Below are 17,581 nucleotides of genomic sequence, written 5' to 3'. Positions count from 1 at the left end.
GGATCGGGCACTCTTGTACCCCTAAACTCTACAACAGCGAAGGCAAGGTGCCCTTCTGAACCAGTTCCACCTCTCATTGTAATCAGTCGGCGCTTTCCGGCGTTGCTGGACAGGACAGGACAGGACAGCGTTACTCCGCCCCTGTCAAGTCGTTCAAGCGGAATCCCGATGCTCGTTTCTGGGGTGCCTTTTAATGGAGTTTCATTTCGTTAGCGCATCAAGTTGGACCAGTTGGTTTTCCATTGAAGTGAATTTAGCGCATAAGGGGGACACGAGAAGCAACGGCTGACTGCACGAGCGCTGCTCGGCTGTTCCTTCTCGTGTCCCGTTTTTTCGCTAAACTCACTTCATTTCGTTTTCGTTCCACGTGGTCCTCTGTCATTGGTTGCTGCTCCCAATGACGTAGTTCGTGAGGGGACGTCACGTTGGTCGTGGCAGGAGCGTGGCCATGCCCATTCCGCACTGGTGAACCGAATGACGGAGCACGACCACGCGTCTGGCACGCCTGTGAGCTCAGTGCGCTCCAGTGCCATCTCGGGAAAGAGGGTGCGGTGGTTGCGGGACCAATCGGCGGAGCACTTGTCCTTGTGGAGGATCGGCCGGACTGGATGTGGCGGCGCCTCTTCCAAACCGGCCGTATCTTGTGATTGGTCGTTTGCTTTTCCATCTTTTGTTGCCTTCGCCGCGACCAACTGAAATGAACGCGAAGTGAAATTTGACAAAATATTAGCCCTGCAGCGTACGCGCGAGCAGCCTTTTCTAATTCGGCCCGGCCCGAAGCAAGCTCCATTTTGAGCCCGAGTGAGCGGTCTCCTTCGAACCGTATAGTGCTTGCTGCCTGCATTGTATGCGCGGTAAAATTTCGCCTGAACGCGCGTTAGTTATCGATTAGACACGTGCTCCCGCCGCGCGAGCCACTGAACAATGCAGAGCGCTCGGCTTTATTTTTATTTAGTCCTGCTCGGTTATTCTGTCTCTGTCGAACGTTCGTCTCGCCAGCCACCTGTTCTTTGTCTTTCTTCGCTCTTTTTTTCCTCTTTGTTTGTTTCGAGGTAAGAGTAGGGTCTTCGTTTCCTCTGCGAGTTCTGTCGTTCTCCCTGTTGCCGTTTGACCATATACTTCACCGTCTCTGTCTGTCGGCCTTTCTCGGCATTTATTTTCGCCGATGCGCCTGAGGTGCCAGGTGCCACGTGCGCCGCCATTTGGACCTGTCGACGCGTCGCTTTTTCGTTGTTTTTTTTTCCCTAACTCGATAAAATGGCTGCGCTCTTGTGTGCAAAAACACCGTGCAGCCGGTGGGGGGGGGGGGGGGGGGGATTACACTGCTCGTAATTGATTTATGTTCGCCTTCCAAGGACACACACGCACCGTCGCTACCGACCGTTACAAACTGCGCGCGACGATCATTGTTCTATGCCTTCCAACTCCTTAGTCGCATCTATCTTGCCTTTATTCGCTCTTGAAAATTTCCTCCGCTCTCACGTCACTAGCCGCCCTTACGCGCAAAAAAAAATAAAGAAAATCAGTGAATAGCGCCAAGCAACCTCGTGGATGCTGTTCAAAGCTGTGGACCATTGTGATTAGCCCACGGAGCCCGTGCACTGACCAATGAGGGCAGCTCAGTGACGTAATTTAACCGAGGCGCGTCAACCAATTATGATTTGCCCTTGCGAGCGGACAGCCTTTCCGGGAATTAAGTCTCTGATTAGCTTAATGCCGCACCCGGGAGGTCGCTGCTCTTTAGTCCACTGCTCCCGGAGTATTTTTCGTCGATGCCCTGGTGTAAAGGCATTAACCGTTTGCCCACCGCGATATCTAATGCCGTTTAACGATTACCGTCATATAAATAGCTTTTAAGTCCCGTGAGCATTAAGAGTATAATGCCGTAGCTCTCCGGGAGCGTTTGGCCTTTCTTCGCCCCCTGCGGCCATTAAACCAGCGAATTCCAGTGCTTTACCTTTCGCCAGCTGTGGCTTCCCCAGCGGGCAAGGGGTGTCATTGCAATTAACGCCCGGCCTTTAACCATGAACCTTGTTCAGGAATGGTATGCGCAGCTTTGTATTTATTTGGTTAGAATCACTATTCTGCATGCATTGTAAGTCCTTTCGCTGCCTTGAGGTCTGCGCCGCATTAGAGGACTGACCTTAGCACGTCGGACTAGCGTCGATGCGGCATTCAATTGATATAGCCTACCTATCGCTCCGAACCCCGAGTCGGAATGGGCTTGAAATGCTGCGGATGTTCTGTATTAGGGGACTAGCTGACTCCGTTGCCACAACCTTCTTCCTAAAAGATTGACGATTACGCCCTGAAAGAATTACCATTATTCCCTAAAAGACCTGCCATATTACTCCCTGAAAGAGTTGCTGGCTGAGTGGCTTTGGCGTTCAGCTGCTCATCCTAACATCGCGGCCACATTTCGATGCCGGTTAAATATTGAAACGCTCGTGTGCTGTGCGTTGTCAGCGAGCGTTGAAGACCACTATGGTTTCTAAATTAATCCGGAGCCCTCTACTACGGAGTCCCTCACAGCCCATGTGTCGCTTGGGGTCCTAAAACCCCACAGTTGGACCGCAGCGGTGGCCTAGTAGTTTCAGCATCCGCCTCGCATGCTGGAGGTGCGGGGTTCGATTCCCAGTGCCGCCGGGCACCCACCGATGACACAATGGGTACAAGCTCTTCCCTGGCCTGGTGCTCGGTTTCTTTTTAAGGTGAAATGCTTGGGGAATAAGTTTTTGACCCCACCTGAGAAGGTGAAAGCACCTTGTGCTTGGGGCATCATTGCCCCCATATGCCCGTACGCCATAAAAATCCACAGTCACCATCATCAAACCCTGCAGATGGCAGATCTTTTTAAAGATTGACTGTTATTCCCAAAAGGGCTACCATAATATTATGCCCTGGGACTAACTGAAAAGGGACATCGGCCATAGTCTTCCCATGGAGGAATCGTTCTTCGCCGGGACTAAGTGATTCAGTTACTCCCATTTTACCTAATTCTGCCTCACAGTGCCTCATCCTCTACTCAAGCTGGTTAGCTCACTTGGTAGGAGCGGTTGTTCCTAGCGCGGCGGAGGGGTACGAGACCCGGACGGTTTGCTTTCGCGGACTTTCGGAACTTTCCAAGACTTGAGGCTTCTGGGCCGGGATGCTTGATGGGACGGATGTGCAGCGATTCCCTTCTGTTTGTTCGTGCTTCGTCCTTTCTTGAGGCGACGCGATAAGAACGGAATAGAATCGGAAGGATTTACCGTTACGTCTTGCGAGCCGTTTACGTGTTTACTTTGTAGCCGCTTGGCTGCATGAGCTGGGATAGATGTTTACGGCAACTGTTTCCGTCTGTCGAAAATGTCTTCCATGTTGCAAGGGTGCCGGCTTCTTGGGCTGTTCCGTACAAAGACGCGCTGATCTTGGGCTGGCAACGCAGTGTAAAAAGGGGAGGAGTAAAATGGCAAAAAGCACCGCGCCCACTTAATTCCTCCATTTTGTCTGGTAGGGGAATGAAGATGGATGGAAGATAGGAGCGTCCCCTTTGAAAAAGCGGCTTCGCGTTTTTCCTCCATAAAAACGCAGCCGGGTTCGAGCCCGACCGCGGCGGCTGCGTTTTTATGGAGGAAAAACTCGAAGGCGCCCGTGTGCTGTGCGATGTCAGTGCACGTTAAAGATCCCCAGGTGGTCGAAATTATTCCGGAGCCCTCCACTACGGCACCTCTCTTCCTTTCTTCTTTCACTCCCTCCTTTACCCTTCCCTTACGGCGCGGTTCAGGTGTCCAACGATGTATGAGACAGATACTGCGCCATTTCCTTACCCCCGAAAAACCAATTATAATATATAAACGTGGTGGTGGCAGTTGCCACCATGGTCGGCTTATTTTCTCTTTGTATTTCTTTAAGCATTCCGTCAGACTTAACGGTATCATCTACAAGTGCATTCTTTAATCTTGAATTTGTAACCTTACGTAACCGCCCTGCAGCCTTTGAGCCATCATTTTCCCACTCGCTTTGCCGTTGGGTGCCTCAATGTAGCGCACCGCTGCACGGCGACGCTGGCACACGAGGCGCCATCTAGTGGCCACAAGTGTCGGCCAAGGAGTGCTCGGGTTGCAGCCTCCTGCCTCCGTCTAGCTTTGAACGAAAGCATTTTCATCGCAGTGGACGGAACTTGAGGCATATTCCAATCGTCAATCCTGAGCAGAACCATGATATGTCGAAGGAGCACAAAATCCGTCTCGGCCAATAAAAGCTCTGGATTCGAATCCAAATCACCGGTTCAAGCACGCTTTTCTGTTTGCGGAGAGAAAGAAACGTGCTCCGGATCGCCGGTTGGAATACGCCGTTACTCATCTTCCAAAGGATTCGCTGGGTGTGTGTAACGATTCAACTCTCCCGGTTTCAGCGAGACAAGGCGCGAAGCCGCCGCTGTCTGGCGGGGCTGTGTGTATGGGAGGACCGAGCTGTTTATGACTCGCCACACCTTTAGGCGACGGCAGCCGTTCGTTGTGCGGCCAGCAGCGACTCGGAACAGCTGCGCAGCCTCCTCCACTCAAGACGACGGGGGCATTCGGTCTGCCCTTGCAGCAGCGTGCGCTCGCTGGGAGCTGCTGCAGAGGCCGCCGATGCGAAGCGTGCGCCATCGTTGTCGTCGCGGCATTTCTCTGGACGACGTCACGGCGGGCTCGCTGATTCACAGCACTTTGTTCGCTTCCCGATTCGCATCGCTCCCTGCCCGTTTGTCGTTCGTTTGGCTTCGCGGAGAAAAGAATGACCAGTGTACACTCGAAACAGGAATTACGATGTATAGCAGTAAAAAGGGCGTACTCCCTGCTTGCTATTGGCAATTCCTACCGCAAAGCATAGTAATTTGATGCGGTTAGCAATGGGAGGATTCTTGCAAAAATGGTCTATAGACATTCTGTATACTTCTTATACACCCTATTTTCTTCCTATAGATGTTTCTTTCTGTATATCCATAGCCTTTATACTCTCTATAGACAAGTCTAATAGAAGTGTATGGCCATAAATCTATAGATTGTCTATAGGATTTGTATTGCCTACAGACTGTTCTCTAGGGTTTGTCTATAGAGAGTCTATAGACTTTATAGACAGTAGTCAATGAACAGTCCATTTCTAAAGAAATTTTGTAAAGGGAGACTTAAATCAACACCAGAGGTCGTGAGGTTATGAAATAGGGGAGGTTAAAACCTCGGTTAAAATCTATGTTACTGCTAGAACTTCACGTGTTTGGAAGAAGGAATTTGTGTTGAAAACAACCGGAAGTATTTCGGATTTTTAGTGATGAAAAATCTACTGCAGGGCTTGGGCAGAATATCCTGCCCCTAAAAGGAAAAGCGCCAGAGGATCACTTCTTTTTTGCTGCCACATATGCTAATTCGTATTTAGAGTGTACAATGCGATGGACACAATGCGAACGCGTACTTAGTATAGTACAGCGCCGGTTGCAGGTCAAGGTTAATACGGAGTTCTGCATTGTAGGCCTGTATGCTTATTTCTCCACTAACTTTGCTAATGTCTTTTGGATATTGTACACCGTAAAAAAAAAGATGGCAATGGTACTCAGCCAGGTTCGCTCCGCTTACAGTCGGAGCAACCCACTCAGTCACGTGCGGCAGAGTAAGACGCCTTCCTTCCTACTATGCAATTGAGTGCGACGACGGAATCGCGATCGTGCCATGCTCCCCAGTGCCTCGGGAAGCAGCACTCTGCCACCAACCGTTCCATTCGCACTCTGTGCCGTTCCTCTCCTGGAGGTCCGCTCCTGGCGCCTGCACCTCCCCTGTACCTCGGGGAGCTGTCCTCTGCCAGGAAGCCTCCCATTCGGTGACTTTGGCACTTCCCCAGTACCTCGGGGAACTGCCCTCAGCCACCGACCATGTTCCATTCCGGGACGCTGGCGAAGGTCCACCCTCGTTACCTGCACCGTCCGACCGCGCTTCACTCGTTGGGGTGCCTGCGCTATCTCGCAGCAAAGCAGGCCTGCAGCAGTGTGTGCACTCCAACCCAAAGGCGCAACGCGGGGCGGGAAGACACTGAAGAGATCTGAGGTGCCACGCCGCAGCCAGGCACTCTCTGTCGCAGCACCCTTTTTGACACCTTCTCCTCGCCGAGTATCCACGGCTCCGCTCGGGCGGGCCAACCTGGCCAGCATTTGCCACCGGCAGCTGGGACCGGCCGCCTTCCATCTGCATGGGAGCCTCCGATGAGTCGGCCATGCATCTGGTAGTAGGCAGGGGCGTGCAGTGTCCTTATAAACGAGTGCGTTTCGACGTTCAGCAGCCGTGCTATAAAGGTACCGCTGAATCCGCACACTCATTTCCCTTGTTGCCGCTGTAGACATTGTGCAAAAGGCTGCTGGGTTACTCCGTGTTACACCTGAATAACCGAGGCAATGTCCCGAGGTGATCTTTTAATCAGTGCAAATATTTTGTGTAGAGCCTTTTTTCACGCAGGCTCGGATGACAAATCGATGTTCTTGTTGCCGTTGTTTTGCCCTTGTAGATTGGCGCTTACCCACAATTGAAGGTGTTGTCCTTACGACAGTTGGTACATGGAGGTCCTCAATCTTGGTTCACTGCTTTCATCTCCTTCATCCAATTCTTTCGATTCGGCTCGATACGAGGAGCGAGCCAGCCCCAGAAACATGGAGACGCGCGCCCCTTTTCGAAGTCCTTCGCGGCGCGGCGCGGCGCTGGCTGTCAGGCGCTCGACGCGTATGCCTAGGAAGTGTTCATCGTGTTGCCGCTCATGCCGGCGACACAGGTCGCGTGGAGCCATCCATCAGTGACCAGCTGTGGCAGCTCCAGGCACCACACACACAAAAAGCGGCATGGACTGACAATGCAATCGGCTGAATGGGAGGCCCTCTCCTTCAGCTGCAGGTCAACCCTGCGGATGCACCTCGGCGACCCAGCCAGCCCGTCGGACGAGCTGAGCCTGAAGGTCCTGCTCCGAGCTGCTCAGCGCAGCCTCCCACTGCACCTCGGTAGTGATTAAGGGAATTAGGGGGTGATAGGGCAGGCCCACGCGATGTGGGATAGGGTAGCGTGCCCACCACAGAATCTGCAGCTGGGACAGTGGGGGGTGGAGTAGATATGGGAGAGAACTACGGAATCTGTTAAGTACAGTTGACGGGCCAGTTGGTACATGATCTCACCAAAAAACAGCGCGCTTACACGGGACACGAGAAAGGAGACACGCACACACACAGCGCTGTGTGTGTGTGTGTCTCCTTTCTCGTGTCCCGTGTAAGCGCGCTGTTTTTCGGTGGAATCTGTTAAGGCGTGCGTTTGAAGCTGGCGCCAGGAGATTTCGTGCGTGCGGGATAAGGACATGTGTGCCTGTGGTCAAAGGCGTCGGTCAACTCAGTAATTTCGGGCCATTTCGTGATAAGCGGTCAACCGGCCCCTCGCTGACCTCGCTCCGTGATTGGGATAGCTAGGGGCTGGGCCCCGGTTGGTGTCATACTATTTGTCGCTGCATATAGCTTACATGTGCTAGTAAAGTTGGAGGCTAGCTTGTGGCAGGAATTCGAACCGACGACATATGCACCTTCAATTGTATGCCTTCCCAGACTTTCGTATCAAAATTGTGATGTAACGGCGTGGTTGAAGTGTCCACGAAGAAGTGAGTTACTTCACTATTTCGTTTCCTTGGAAATCTACTAGTTCGTTCGTCGTACAGCGCTCTCTCTGGGTGGTGTAATACGCGCGCGCGCGTGTGTGTGTGGGTGGGTTGGCGGTGTCATACTACAAAAAGAAAATACTGATCGCCTTAAAATAAACTCAGTTCGCAATCTGCAGCCAAACTTTTACGTCTTGCGTCCGTGACATGATTTGTCATTCCTACGCCTTAGCAGTCTTGAGTGTGTTTGCCGAATTTTTCTTGCCGCTGCACGGCTCAGGTGTGGTCGCATGCATTCCTGACATCCGCGTGGTTGTGCTGGCGCCTGCTCGAACGCCAGTTGTGGTCGCTGAGTGCATAACTGACATGGTTTTGTTACATTGTAGAGGCTCGAATGAAGGCCCCGATTCGATAGCTTTCAGTGTGCGTCAGTCGGCATTTTCTCCGAGCGAAGCCACCTCTTTTGTCGGCGGCCGCTAATTGATTGCGCTGCCGCTGAAAATACAGCCGTCGTCGCGGTTTTTCGTCCGACGGCGGTGATCAGGCCTCGGTCGATCAGTGTCTGCGGTCATGACGGATGCATTTGCATTGTCGGGCGTAATGCGAACAGAGATGCCCCGCGATTGTGCGGACAAAGTTTTTGTGTTGACTGGAAGGCGACCAAATGTTTCCGTCGAACTCACGCACGTCACAGGTCGCGGGCCGCGTTCCGGGAAAAGCATATGGCGCAGCGCGTGAACATCTTGACGCGTCTCGACCTTAGCGGTGCCTCGGATGTCTCGAGTATTGCGTCTTGCTGCACAGGACGTGGGACCGAATCGCGGCCCCGGCAGCCGCGTCTCGACGGAGGCGGAATTCAAAAGACGCCCGTGTACTACTTGTTTGTTTGTTTGTTTAAAAGTGGCCCTTGAGTCCCTTTTATAGGGTTATGCAGGAGTGGTTGCACGAAATACTTTTGTGTGTGAAACAGAACGAAAAATTAGTTGTACTTGTGAAACATAAAAAAAAAATGTGCTATGTGATGTCCGTGCTTGGTTTTCTGTTTCTAGTGGCTTTTTTAGGAAAGGAAATTGCGCAGTAACTGTCTCACTTCTAGATGGACACCTCAACCACGCTGTGAGGGAGGGGAGGAAGGTGTGAGTGAAAGAAGAGAAAGAGGTGTCGTAGTGGAGGGCTCCAGATTAATTTCTGTCACCTGGATATCTTTAACGTGCTCTGACATCGCACAGCACACGGGCGCCTCTTGCGTTTCGCCTCCGTCGAAACGCGGCCGCCGCGGCTGGTTTGGAATTCGGGTACACCGGATCAGGAACGAAAGGCGCTAACCACTGAGCCACCGCGGCGGGTATATGCATGTTAATAAAAAAGCCCCGGCAACGGTCAAAATTGGTCCTTAACCCTCCTCTGCGGCGCTTTTTTTTTTGCTTCTTTCACTCCCCCTTCCTCCGTTCCCCACGACGCGGTTGAGGTGTCCACCAAGGAGGGAGACAGTTACTGCGCCTTTGAGTTAATCTGAACCGATTTTTTTTATTTTATTTATTTAAAGAGGCCGTCTTTGCCGAAAGCAACCAATCAAACGGTTTGTTTTTTAGTCATATAGCGGAGCTCTTATGGGGCACCTGTCATAAGCTCCAAATCTGTGTAAGGTAAGAACCCTTGCCCTCACCTTTCGAAGCCTTTTGGTCCTTAGGGGTGCCGTATAGGGACGCCACTGTATACGGCTGAGGAGAACCTCGTTGCGTGGTTACTTTTGGCAGAGACAGTATACCACCTTCAGGGTCACTCAAAGTAGCCCCACATGAAAAACCACAGTGCGTGCACTCTAAACACTATAATACGCCTTCACGGGAGTAAAAAAGTTGCCGCCACCGTCTGGAAGACGTGGTGGTGGTGGTGAAAAACATTTATAAGCAATTAAATTTTTACAGAAAGGTGATTGGGGTAGGACCCTATTGGCCCTTTCCCCTCACAGTACTAGGTGGAGCCCCTATTCCGGGGCCCCATTGGCAAGCAACGCCGCCCGCGTCCGTTGAACCAAGGCCTGTTGGCTCTTCAGGTCTTGACAGCCGAGCAGGGCCGCCTCCCAGTCCTCTCTGGTGGGGTTGGGGTTGGGGGGGGATAGATGGGTTAGATTGACACGCCCAAACCATGTGGAAGGTGTCAGACACCTCCCCACAGAACTGGCACGTGCCATCAAAGACGTCGAAGTAACGAGTGTTAGCTGTTTTGCTTACTCGAACTGATATGAATGAGATTAAAGTGAGGTACACGAATCGACATCTTGGATTTATAAATGACGTCACCAATCAATCACCGATTGGGTATATCAGTGAGGTCACCAATCAATCACCAATTGGACATAGTAATGACGTCACCAATCAATCACCAATTGGGTTGCTATATTGGTTTACTATGGGGGCCGCCATCTTGAATTCCTCGGACTTGGAAAATTTCGCGCCGAAAGGTGGTAGCAGACCCCAAGAAATCGAGAAACGTGATGAGTAAGAGCTAACGCTCTTAAAAGGCAGTAAGCTGCCCTCTAGCGCACACTCTTTTATAGGAAAGCTTGCTTGCATTTTATTCCTTTCTGCTTCGATCACGGGAGAGACAGTGCGAAGCAGTGCGAGCGCGTAGGCGCGTGAATGACGATTGATGCAGAGTGGTCACGGTGACTGACGGCACGAGCCGTGCATCCTCTTGGCAGCCGGAAGAGGCCGAAACGTTGCGCCTGAATGAGCCGTAATTGGCCCCGTGTGCACGGCCGTTGTGCGGCGCATTTCAAAGCCGTCGCTAATGTATGCGTGCAGACCTCGGTGCATTGCAACGCAGCTGTCGCCCCACGATCCGATGGTTTTGCCCACAGCGTGTAATACACTTCCTTTCTGGGAGACGCTGCATACGTGTCGGTTCGTTTGCTGTTACTTAATCAGTGTCTGCGCTCGCGTACGTACTTGGCTGGCAACAAATGTGGCCATGTGTGATGCCAGACAATGATGACGGATGCGAATAATTTCCTGACAGACGAGCGCCTTTTCGGGGTCACACCAGTGCGAGAGATGCCGTTGAAAAGCTTGATTTCTGAAGTCCGTTGATGCCGTTATTTGTGCGCGGTGGTGACGATTACATATGTGTCCGGAAACGGGTTGAAATTTCTGGCCTGACTGTGATACTGTGCCCGCCCGCATGCCAATACTTGTCATCAGTATTGGTGAAATGCGGTATTTGGAGCCGTGTTGCAGAAAATGGTGTTTTCATTCTGATCGTTAAGCCGGGAGGAGAAACCTAAGCGCACCGAAAGAGATGCTCCGATGTATCGATATCGGTAAAGAAGGCACGCCACAGGTATAGATAGCTGTTTACTGAGCAGAAGCGGACTAACAAAGTATGCAAGGCGGGGGCTTGGTAGGGCAGTGGTTCCGTTGCTGTTGGAGCATTCCTCCGCCACGTTACATGTCTCTGTAGACCGGAAGGGGGGGGGGGGGGGGGGGGGGACTGACCCTGCTTGCCATACGTCGCCTGCTAGCATGGCACTGGTTACTGTCACCACCCGCCTTGGGCAGTTAGTTCTCTGCCGCCTGTATGGACACTCACGCGACACCGTGCATAAGCGTCACAAAAAAAAAAAATGTCGCTGCCGTCAGCACGCAGACCACGTCATATTGTTCAACCCAGCACAACAAACCAACGACAACATGGCAAAGCACCTTCTGGCAGTCAACTGCCATTTGTGTTTTTGTCTAATGATTCAATCATCTATCTTTCGTTACTTTCTTAAATGGCGTTGGCGTTTCCTTCTGCAAGCACAGCTCTAAAAAAGATCATTTGTGAGTTAATTGCACGGAAATCGAATGCTCGGTCTGACAGAAAGGCCGAGGTAAACTGCATGTGACATTTTACCGCACAAGAATCCCTCATTATGCCAGCAAAAAAAAGTGTGGGGGGGTAGAAAAAACGGTAATTGATCCGTCGAAAATAATATTCGACGAAAAAGGAAAACCGAAAACTGCGTTCTGAAATAGACACCGAACAAAGTCCGCCGAACTCTTAAAAATAACGACCGAAAAGTTCAGCCCCTGGTACTGGGTGGCCAAGCGTGCACGTCCGAAACGGTGCCGGCTGCTGGATGTCTTTTTTTTTTGTTGTTGTTGCAAGTTCCGTGGTCGACCAAATTCTCGCGCCGCATCAGCCGTTGCTTCGCGCGTGTCAGTTAAAAGAGGCCATAGGGACATTTAGAATAGGGTGCTCCAATCGGTTAAGGCCATAGCGGAATAGCGGGGTGCCAGTGCGCATGCGCAGGACAATAACTGGAGGGGCGTTATTGTCCTGCGCACTGGCGCCTCGCTATTCCCCTATGTACAGGGTCGGTCAAAAGTTCCCAGGCCATAGGGTCTGCTTTTGAGCTGTATAGACGGGCAGTTACAACACCCTCGAAGCTTAAAATATCTGTTGAAGGTAGAATAACAATAACTATCGTTATAGCCTTTGAGAACCTTACTTTATCGGCGTCTTAAGTGCCAGAATATATCGATGAAATAGTCTTGGTTTGGGCTTGTTGGTCAGAATGCGTAATAATAAGAAGCGGCAAGAATAGACAGACAACAGACAGTCCTGTTGTCTTGTGTTCGTCCTTGTCCATTCGCGCTGCTTCTTAATATTATACCGATGAAAAGCTGACCGTCTGGCCTGGGAACTTTTGAACAACCCTGTACCTAACCGGTAGTGTCCCCTAATCTAAATGTCTACTGAGGACCACTCCATCCAGCTTTCGTTTCTTTCCGAGTATTATGTTTGCCTGGCAGCAAAAACCGGTTTATTTCTGAGAAAATTCCATTTGAAAAAAAAAATTTCCCGCCACTCGATTTTAACTCGTGACGTCCTTGCCGGAAAGGACGGGTTGCCGCCGTTTTCAACGTGAATGGCGGCATAGCGTAGCCTCTGGGATCCGCGCAAGAAAATCGGTGTCGACGCACGCATTTTAGTTGCGAAATCGGCCGGTGATGGCGACACCTGTATTTCTTTTTATTTGTTTCTTCTATCTTACAAAAGCTACCTTTTGCGGTAAAAGCGGCCTCTTTGTGATTAGAATGCGGTTCCCTGTCGAAACATGCCAACTTCCAATCTGCACCAAGTCTCCCTTTAATATAGTGTCGGGTAAACAGGCCAGGAAAGGTTGCGAACAGACATATTGATGTATTTGCGCATGTGAGTGCGCACGTACTGACATATGCGTTGCCTCCGTTGCTGCAACGTCGCATGGCCGCTGCAGCGATGAACTTTATAACGTCGCGCTGCGAGCTCGAAATAGCTCTGTTGTCGGAGCGCGTGACTTCCTCGTACGCTCAACATCGCCAAGTTTTCCGTATGGTGCAAATCGCGCGCTCTTCGGCTACCCCTGTCCCCGCTGTCAACGGGCGTTGCTCAAGAACACCTCAACCCCCTCTAGTTTGTTTTCTTTTTCTCCTCACCCTCGCACAAGAAAGGGGAGAAACAGCGAGGAAGGAGATTTTAGGAGTGCTGTGCGCACATCTCGACTATCAACCAAATCGTGAGAGCACATACAATCGTTTAGCAGCTTTCCCACAATCCCCTCGTTACGAAAATTTCTTTAGGCGATATATATAGACTGCCCATAGGCATTTGCCAATAATGTCTATAAACTTTCTTAGAGAAATCCTATAGAAAATCTATAAATTTATGGCCTATAGTTTTAGTAGGGAGCCGCCGCGGTGGCTCAATGGTTATGGTGCTCGGCTGCTGACCCGAAAGACGCCGGTTCGAACCCGGCCGCGGCGGTCGAATTTCGATGGAGGCAAAATTCTAGAGGTCCGTGTACTGTGCAATGTCAGTGCACGTTAAGTAACTCCAAGTGGTCGAAATTTCCGGAGCCCTTCACTACGGCGTCCCTCACAGCCTGAGTCACTTTGGGACTTTAAAGTCCCCCATAACCTAAACCATTAGTCGACTTTTGTTTATAGGCAGTCTACAGATTATATATAGACAAAAGTAAATATTTGAAGCCAATAGTCTGTAAGAAGTATATATGAAGTAGATGGAGTATTTTTATAAAGGAGGATTTCGTACACGGGAAAGTTGGATTAGAGGTAGAGGTGGGTGTGTTATGTACAGTCCCGGCCATAATAATATGGAGCACACTTTGGCGATCAAACACTTCTCACGTGTTACCTAGCAAAGTAGCAAAGCGCATGCCGCTGGTGCACTCGTGTATGAATGAACCCAAGAAACGACCATATCTTCTATGCGGAATGCGTGAAAAAATTTAACACGCCGAAGCGTTCTCACCTGTACGCTTCACCTCGACGTCGCACTTTCCACCTGTGCATCTTATTGGCGTACCTATACTATCAGGTTCGCTGGATCACTTCAGCTTCTATGATTTCAAGCGTCAACCCATCTCTGCTTTTGGCCACGATTGAGCATCTGTCCAGAAAGGGCGCACTACCACACTTCGGTATAATTTCGACCACCTGGGGATATTTAACGTGCACTGACATCGCACAGCACACGGGCGCCTTAGCGTTTTGCCTTCATAAAAACGGCGACTGCGTTTTTATGGAGGCAAAACGCTAAGGCGCCCGTGTGCTGTGCGATGTCAGTGCACGTTAAATCCGTTTTTATGGAGGCAAAACGGTAAGGCGCCCGTGTGCTGTGCGATGTCAGTGCACGTTAAATCCGTTTTTATGGAGGCAAAACGGTAAGGCGCCCGTGTGCTGTGCGATGTCAGTGCACGTTAAATCCGTTTTTATGGAGGCAAAACGGTAAGGCGCCCGTGTGCTGTGCGATGTCAGTGCACGTTAAATCCGTTTTTATGGAGGCAAAACGGTAAGGCGCTCGTGTGCTGTGCGATGTCAGTGCACGTTAAATCCGTTTTTATGGAGGCAAAACGGTAAGGCGCCCGTGTGCTGTGCGATGTCAGTGCACGTTAAATCCGTTTTTATGGAGGCAAAACGGTAAGGCGCCCGTGTGCTGTGCGATGTCAGTGCACGTTAAATATCCCCAGGTGGTCGAAATTATTCCGGAGCCCTCCACTACGGCACCTCTTTCTTCCTTTCTTCTTTCATTCCCTCCTTTATCTTTTCCCTTACGGCGCGGTTCAAGTGTCCAGCGATATATGAGAGAGATACTGCGCCATTTCCTTTTCCCCAAAACCTATTATTATTATTATTATTGTTGTTGTTGTTATTATTATTATTATTAGTAGTAGTAGTATCACTTCTTACAGTGCACAGCTAGTTTATTGGCCGTGTTTGTTTTCATGTTGTGTTTGTGCTCCCGAAGGCTTTCATTGAGGCGCCTTGCGGAGTGACCGACGTATTGCTTGCCACAAGAAAGCGATTATTACACACAATGCCATCCGTACGTAAGGTCTACATGCCCGTAGGGTAATCATTTCAGAGCAGGACACCTGGAAGAAGTCATTCGCCATGTTTCTAAAAGAAGAAAAGTAGATATACTGACAATCAGTTAATTATTTCTAGTAGAAAGTTCGGAGGACGTTGTAAATCTTGTGAAATCGCTTGCTGACAAGAGCCGTCTCAACTTAATAATAATAATAATAATAATAATAATTGGTTTGGGGGAAGGAAATGGCGCAGTATCTGTCTCGTATATCGTTGGACACGTGAACCGCGCCGTAAGGGAAGGGATAAAGGAGGGAGTGAAAGAAGAAAGGAAGAGAGAGGTGCCGTAGTGGAGGGCTCCGGAATAATTTCGACCACCTGGGGATCTTTAACGTGCACTGACATCGCACAGCACACGGGCGCCTTAGCGTTTTTCCTCCATAAAATCTCAACTTCTCTATCGATGTAAAAAAATTATATTCCGCATTGCCTCGTGATAACCTACCTACTTGCTATAGTTGAAGATTCCGTCCATCACTTCGGCGCAGTGGCATTTCAAAATAATTCTGGCTTGTCGGTCGACAGTTTTTCAGAACTGCTGGTGTTTTATTTCCGTTGCACTTTCATAAATTGGGAAGGTGTTCCGTTCATTCAAAGACTGGTGCCGTAATGTGCACCTGTTCCTGCTTGGCACCCGCACTTAGTGACCCAGCTTCATCTCGACGGGGTCCTCCAACGTCGACTTGCCAGTTTCCTTGTGTTTAGAATCTTTCGATTTGTGGACGTTTTTCTTCACTTATTGTCTGTTCATCGTCGCACCTAGAGCAGTTTGCGTCTGGTATGTTAGGCACTGCACAAAGGTGTTTTTCCCCGCTGCTTTTTGATCCATGAAGGGATCTGGTTTCTTGACGTCCGTTTTAAATTTCTGGACAACCATCATGTATGCTGGAGCAATTTACCTCGTGCTAACAAACCAGTTCTACCGTACAAATCTCCTCATTTGAGACTCGTGAAACGAGGCATTATCAATCTATACATGAAAAATTCCATCGAAAAGTCATGCCAACCTCTTGTCAGCATCGGACCGCAGCGGTGGCCTAGTGGTTTCAGCATCCGCCTCGCATGCGGGAGGTGCGGGGTTCGATCCCCAGTGCCGCCGTGTACCCACCGGTGACACAATGGGTACAAGCTTTTCCCTGGGCTGGTGCTCGGCTTATTTAGGGTGAAATGCTTGGGAAATGGGTCTTTGACCCCACCTTAAGTAATCGAAGATACCTTGTGCCATGGGGCGCCATTGGCCACAGACGCCCTTGCGCCATAAAAATCCATCATCATCATCATCACCCAATCAGCATAAGCTTTCATGAACAGCTTATAAGGTTACACGAAGCAGGGTATCCAGCTGATATATCTGTGTGTTTGTCGCTGAAAAGCTGTTGAAAAAGAAACTTCAGAAGGAACGACAGTCGACACAGTCAGCTGGCAAAGCGGAATGCAAGATAGGTGTCATCCCTTACGTCCATTGTCTATCTCACAAACGACGGCGAATGTTCGCGTGGTGTTTTCAACCCAAGAGAAACTAAGTGTCCTATGTAAAAGAACCTCTCCCGGCGAACAACGCCCGCAAAAGCTACAATGTGTTATGAACCACAAGAAGAAAAATTGTAAAATGTACGGAAGACATTCTGTATAATATATCCTGCTTTCTTGTGGCAAGCAGTATGTCGGTCTGTCCGGAAGGTGCCTCAATGAAAGGCTTCGTGAGAACAAGTAGAACATGGAAACATACACTGGCAGTATAGTCTCGCTTTGCTCTGTAAAGAAGTGTGGCTCTGTGCCATTTCTAGACAAATGTTCAGTCGTGGCCAAAAGCAGATATGAGTTAACGCGTGAAATAAAAGAAGCTGCGCAGATAACTGCTTTGCAAGATAAATTCGTTCGCACGCCTTCTATCTCTGTCCAAAAGAGAGGCAGCCTTCCTAAGTTCCGATTCAATTTTTTATTCCCTTGTTCTCTTTCACGGTTTTTCTCTGGAGCACGTACGCGCGCTGGTTAGTTCTCTCGTGTCACGTTCGCCGCGGTCGTCTGGGAATCTTGCAGTCGGAAGTTAGCACCTGTGGTGTGTGTATCTGTTCTTTGGGCGCCACCCCTCATCCCATGCATCACCGATACATACACTGGTGGTTCTGCCGCGTTGAAAATGTCGCAAAGCTTCGTTAAAGAACTGCATGCCGTACAAAGGTTTCTTTTATACTGTCTGTCTGTAGACTGTCCATGGACTGTCCACAGACTCGTCTATAAAATGTATGGACTTTCTATAGACATCACATATAGTCTAGTCAGTAGAAATCCCATAGACTGCCTTTTGACAATTTATAGATTTTCGGCCATACACTGTTAGTTCGTCTTTGTCTGTAGACAGTGAATAGGCTAAATGAAATAGCTATAAGTAGGTCGTTTCTTCAAGGGACACTGCCGAACACATCGAGATGACGTCGCCGAAACAGGCGCGCCAAAGCCTCTTCGTATCGGGTAAGGAAGCCTGCGGGGCTGACGACGACACTGCAAGGCGAGGCGGAGGAGGC

At 50.1% G+C, this 17,581-nt stretch overlaps 1 protein-coding gene across 6 annotated transcripts in view; it reads left to right on the top strand.

Annotated features, from left to right (window-relative positions):
• The window catches only part of mon2 (Mon2 homolog, regulator of endosome-to-Golgi trafficking), a 210,372-nt gene that overhangs the window by 166,377 nt on the left and 26,414 nt on the right, over positions 1–17,581 (top strand). The window lies entirely within an intron of this gene.

This window comes from Amblyomma americanum, chromosome 10 (genome assembly GCF_052857255.1).
Source record: "Amblyomma americanum isolate KBUSLIRL-KWMA chromosome 10, ASM5285725v1, whole genome shotgun sequence".
Lineage (NCBI taxonomy): Eukaryota > Metazoa > Arthropoda > Arachnida > Ixodida > Ixodidae > Amblyomma > Amblyomma americanum.
The sequence above is the reverse complement of the archived record's forward strand: the minus strand, read 5'-3'. Positions and strand labels throughout refer to the sequence as shown.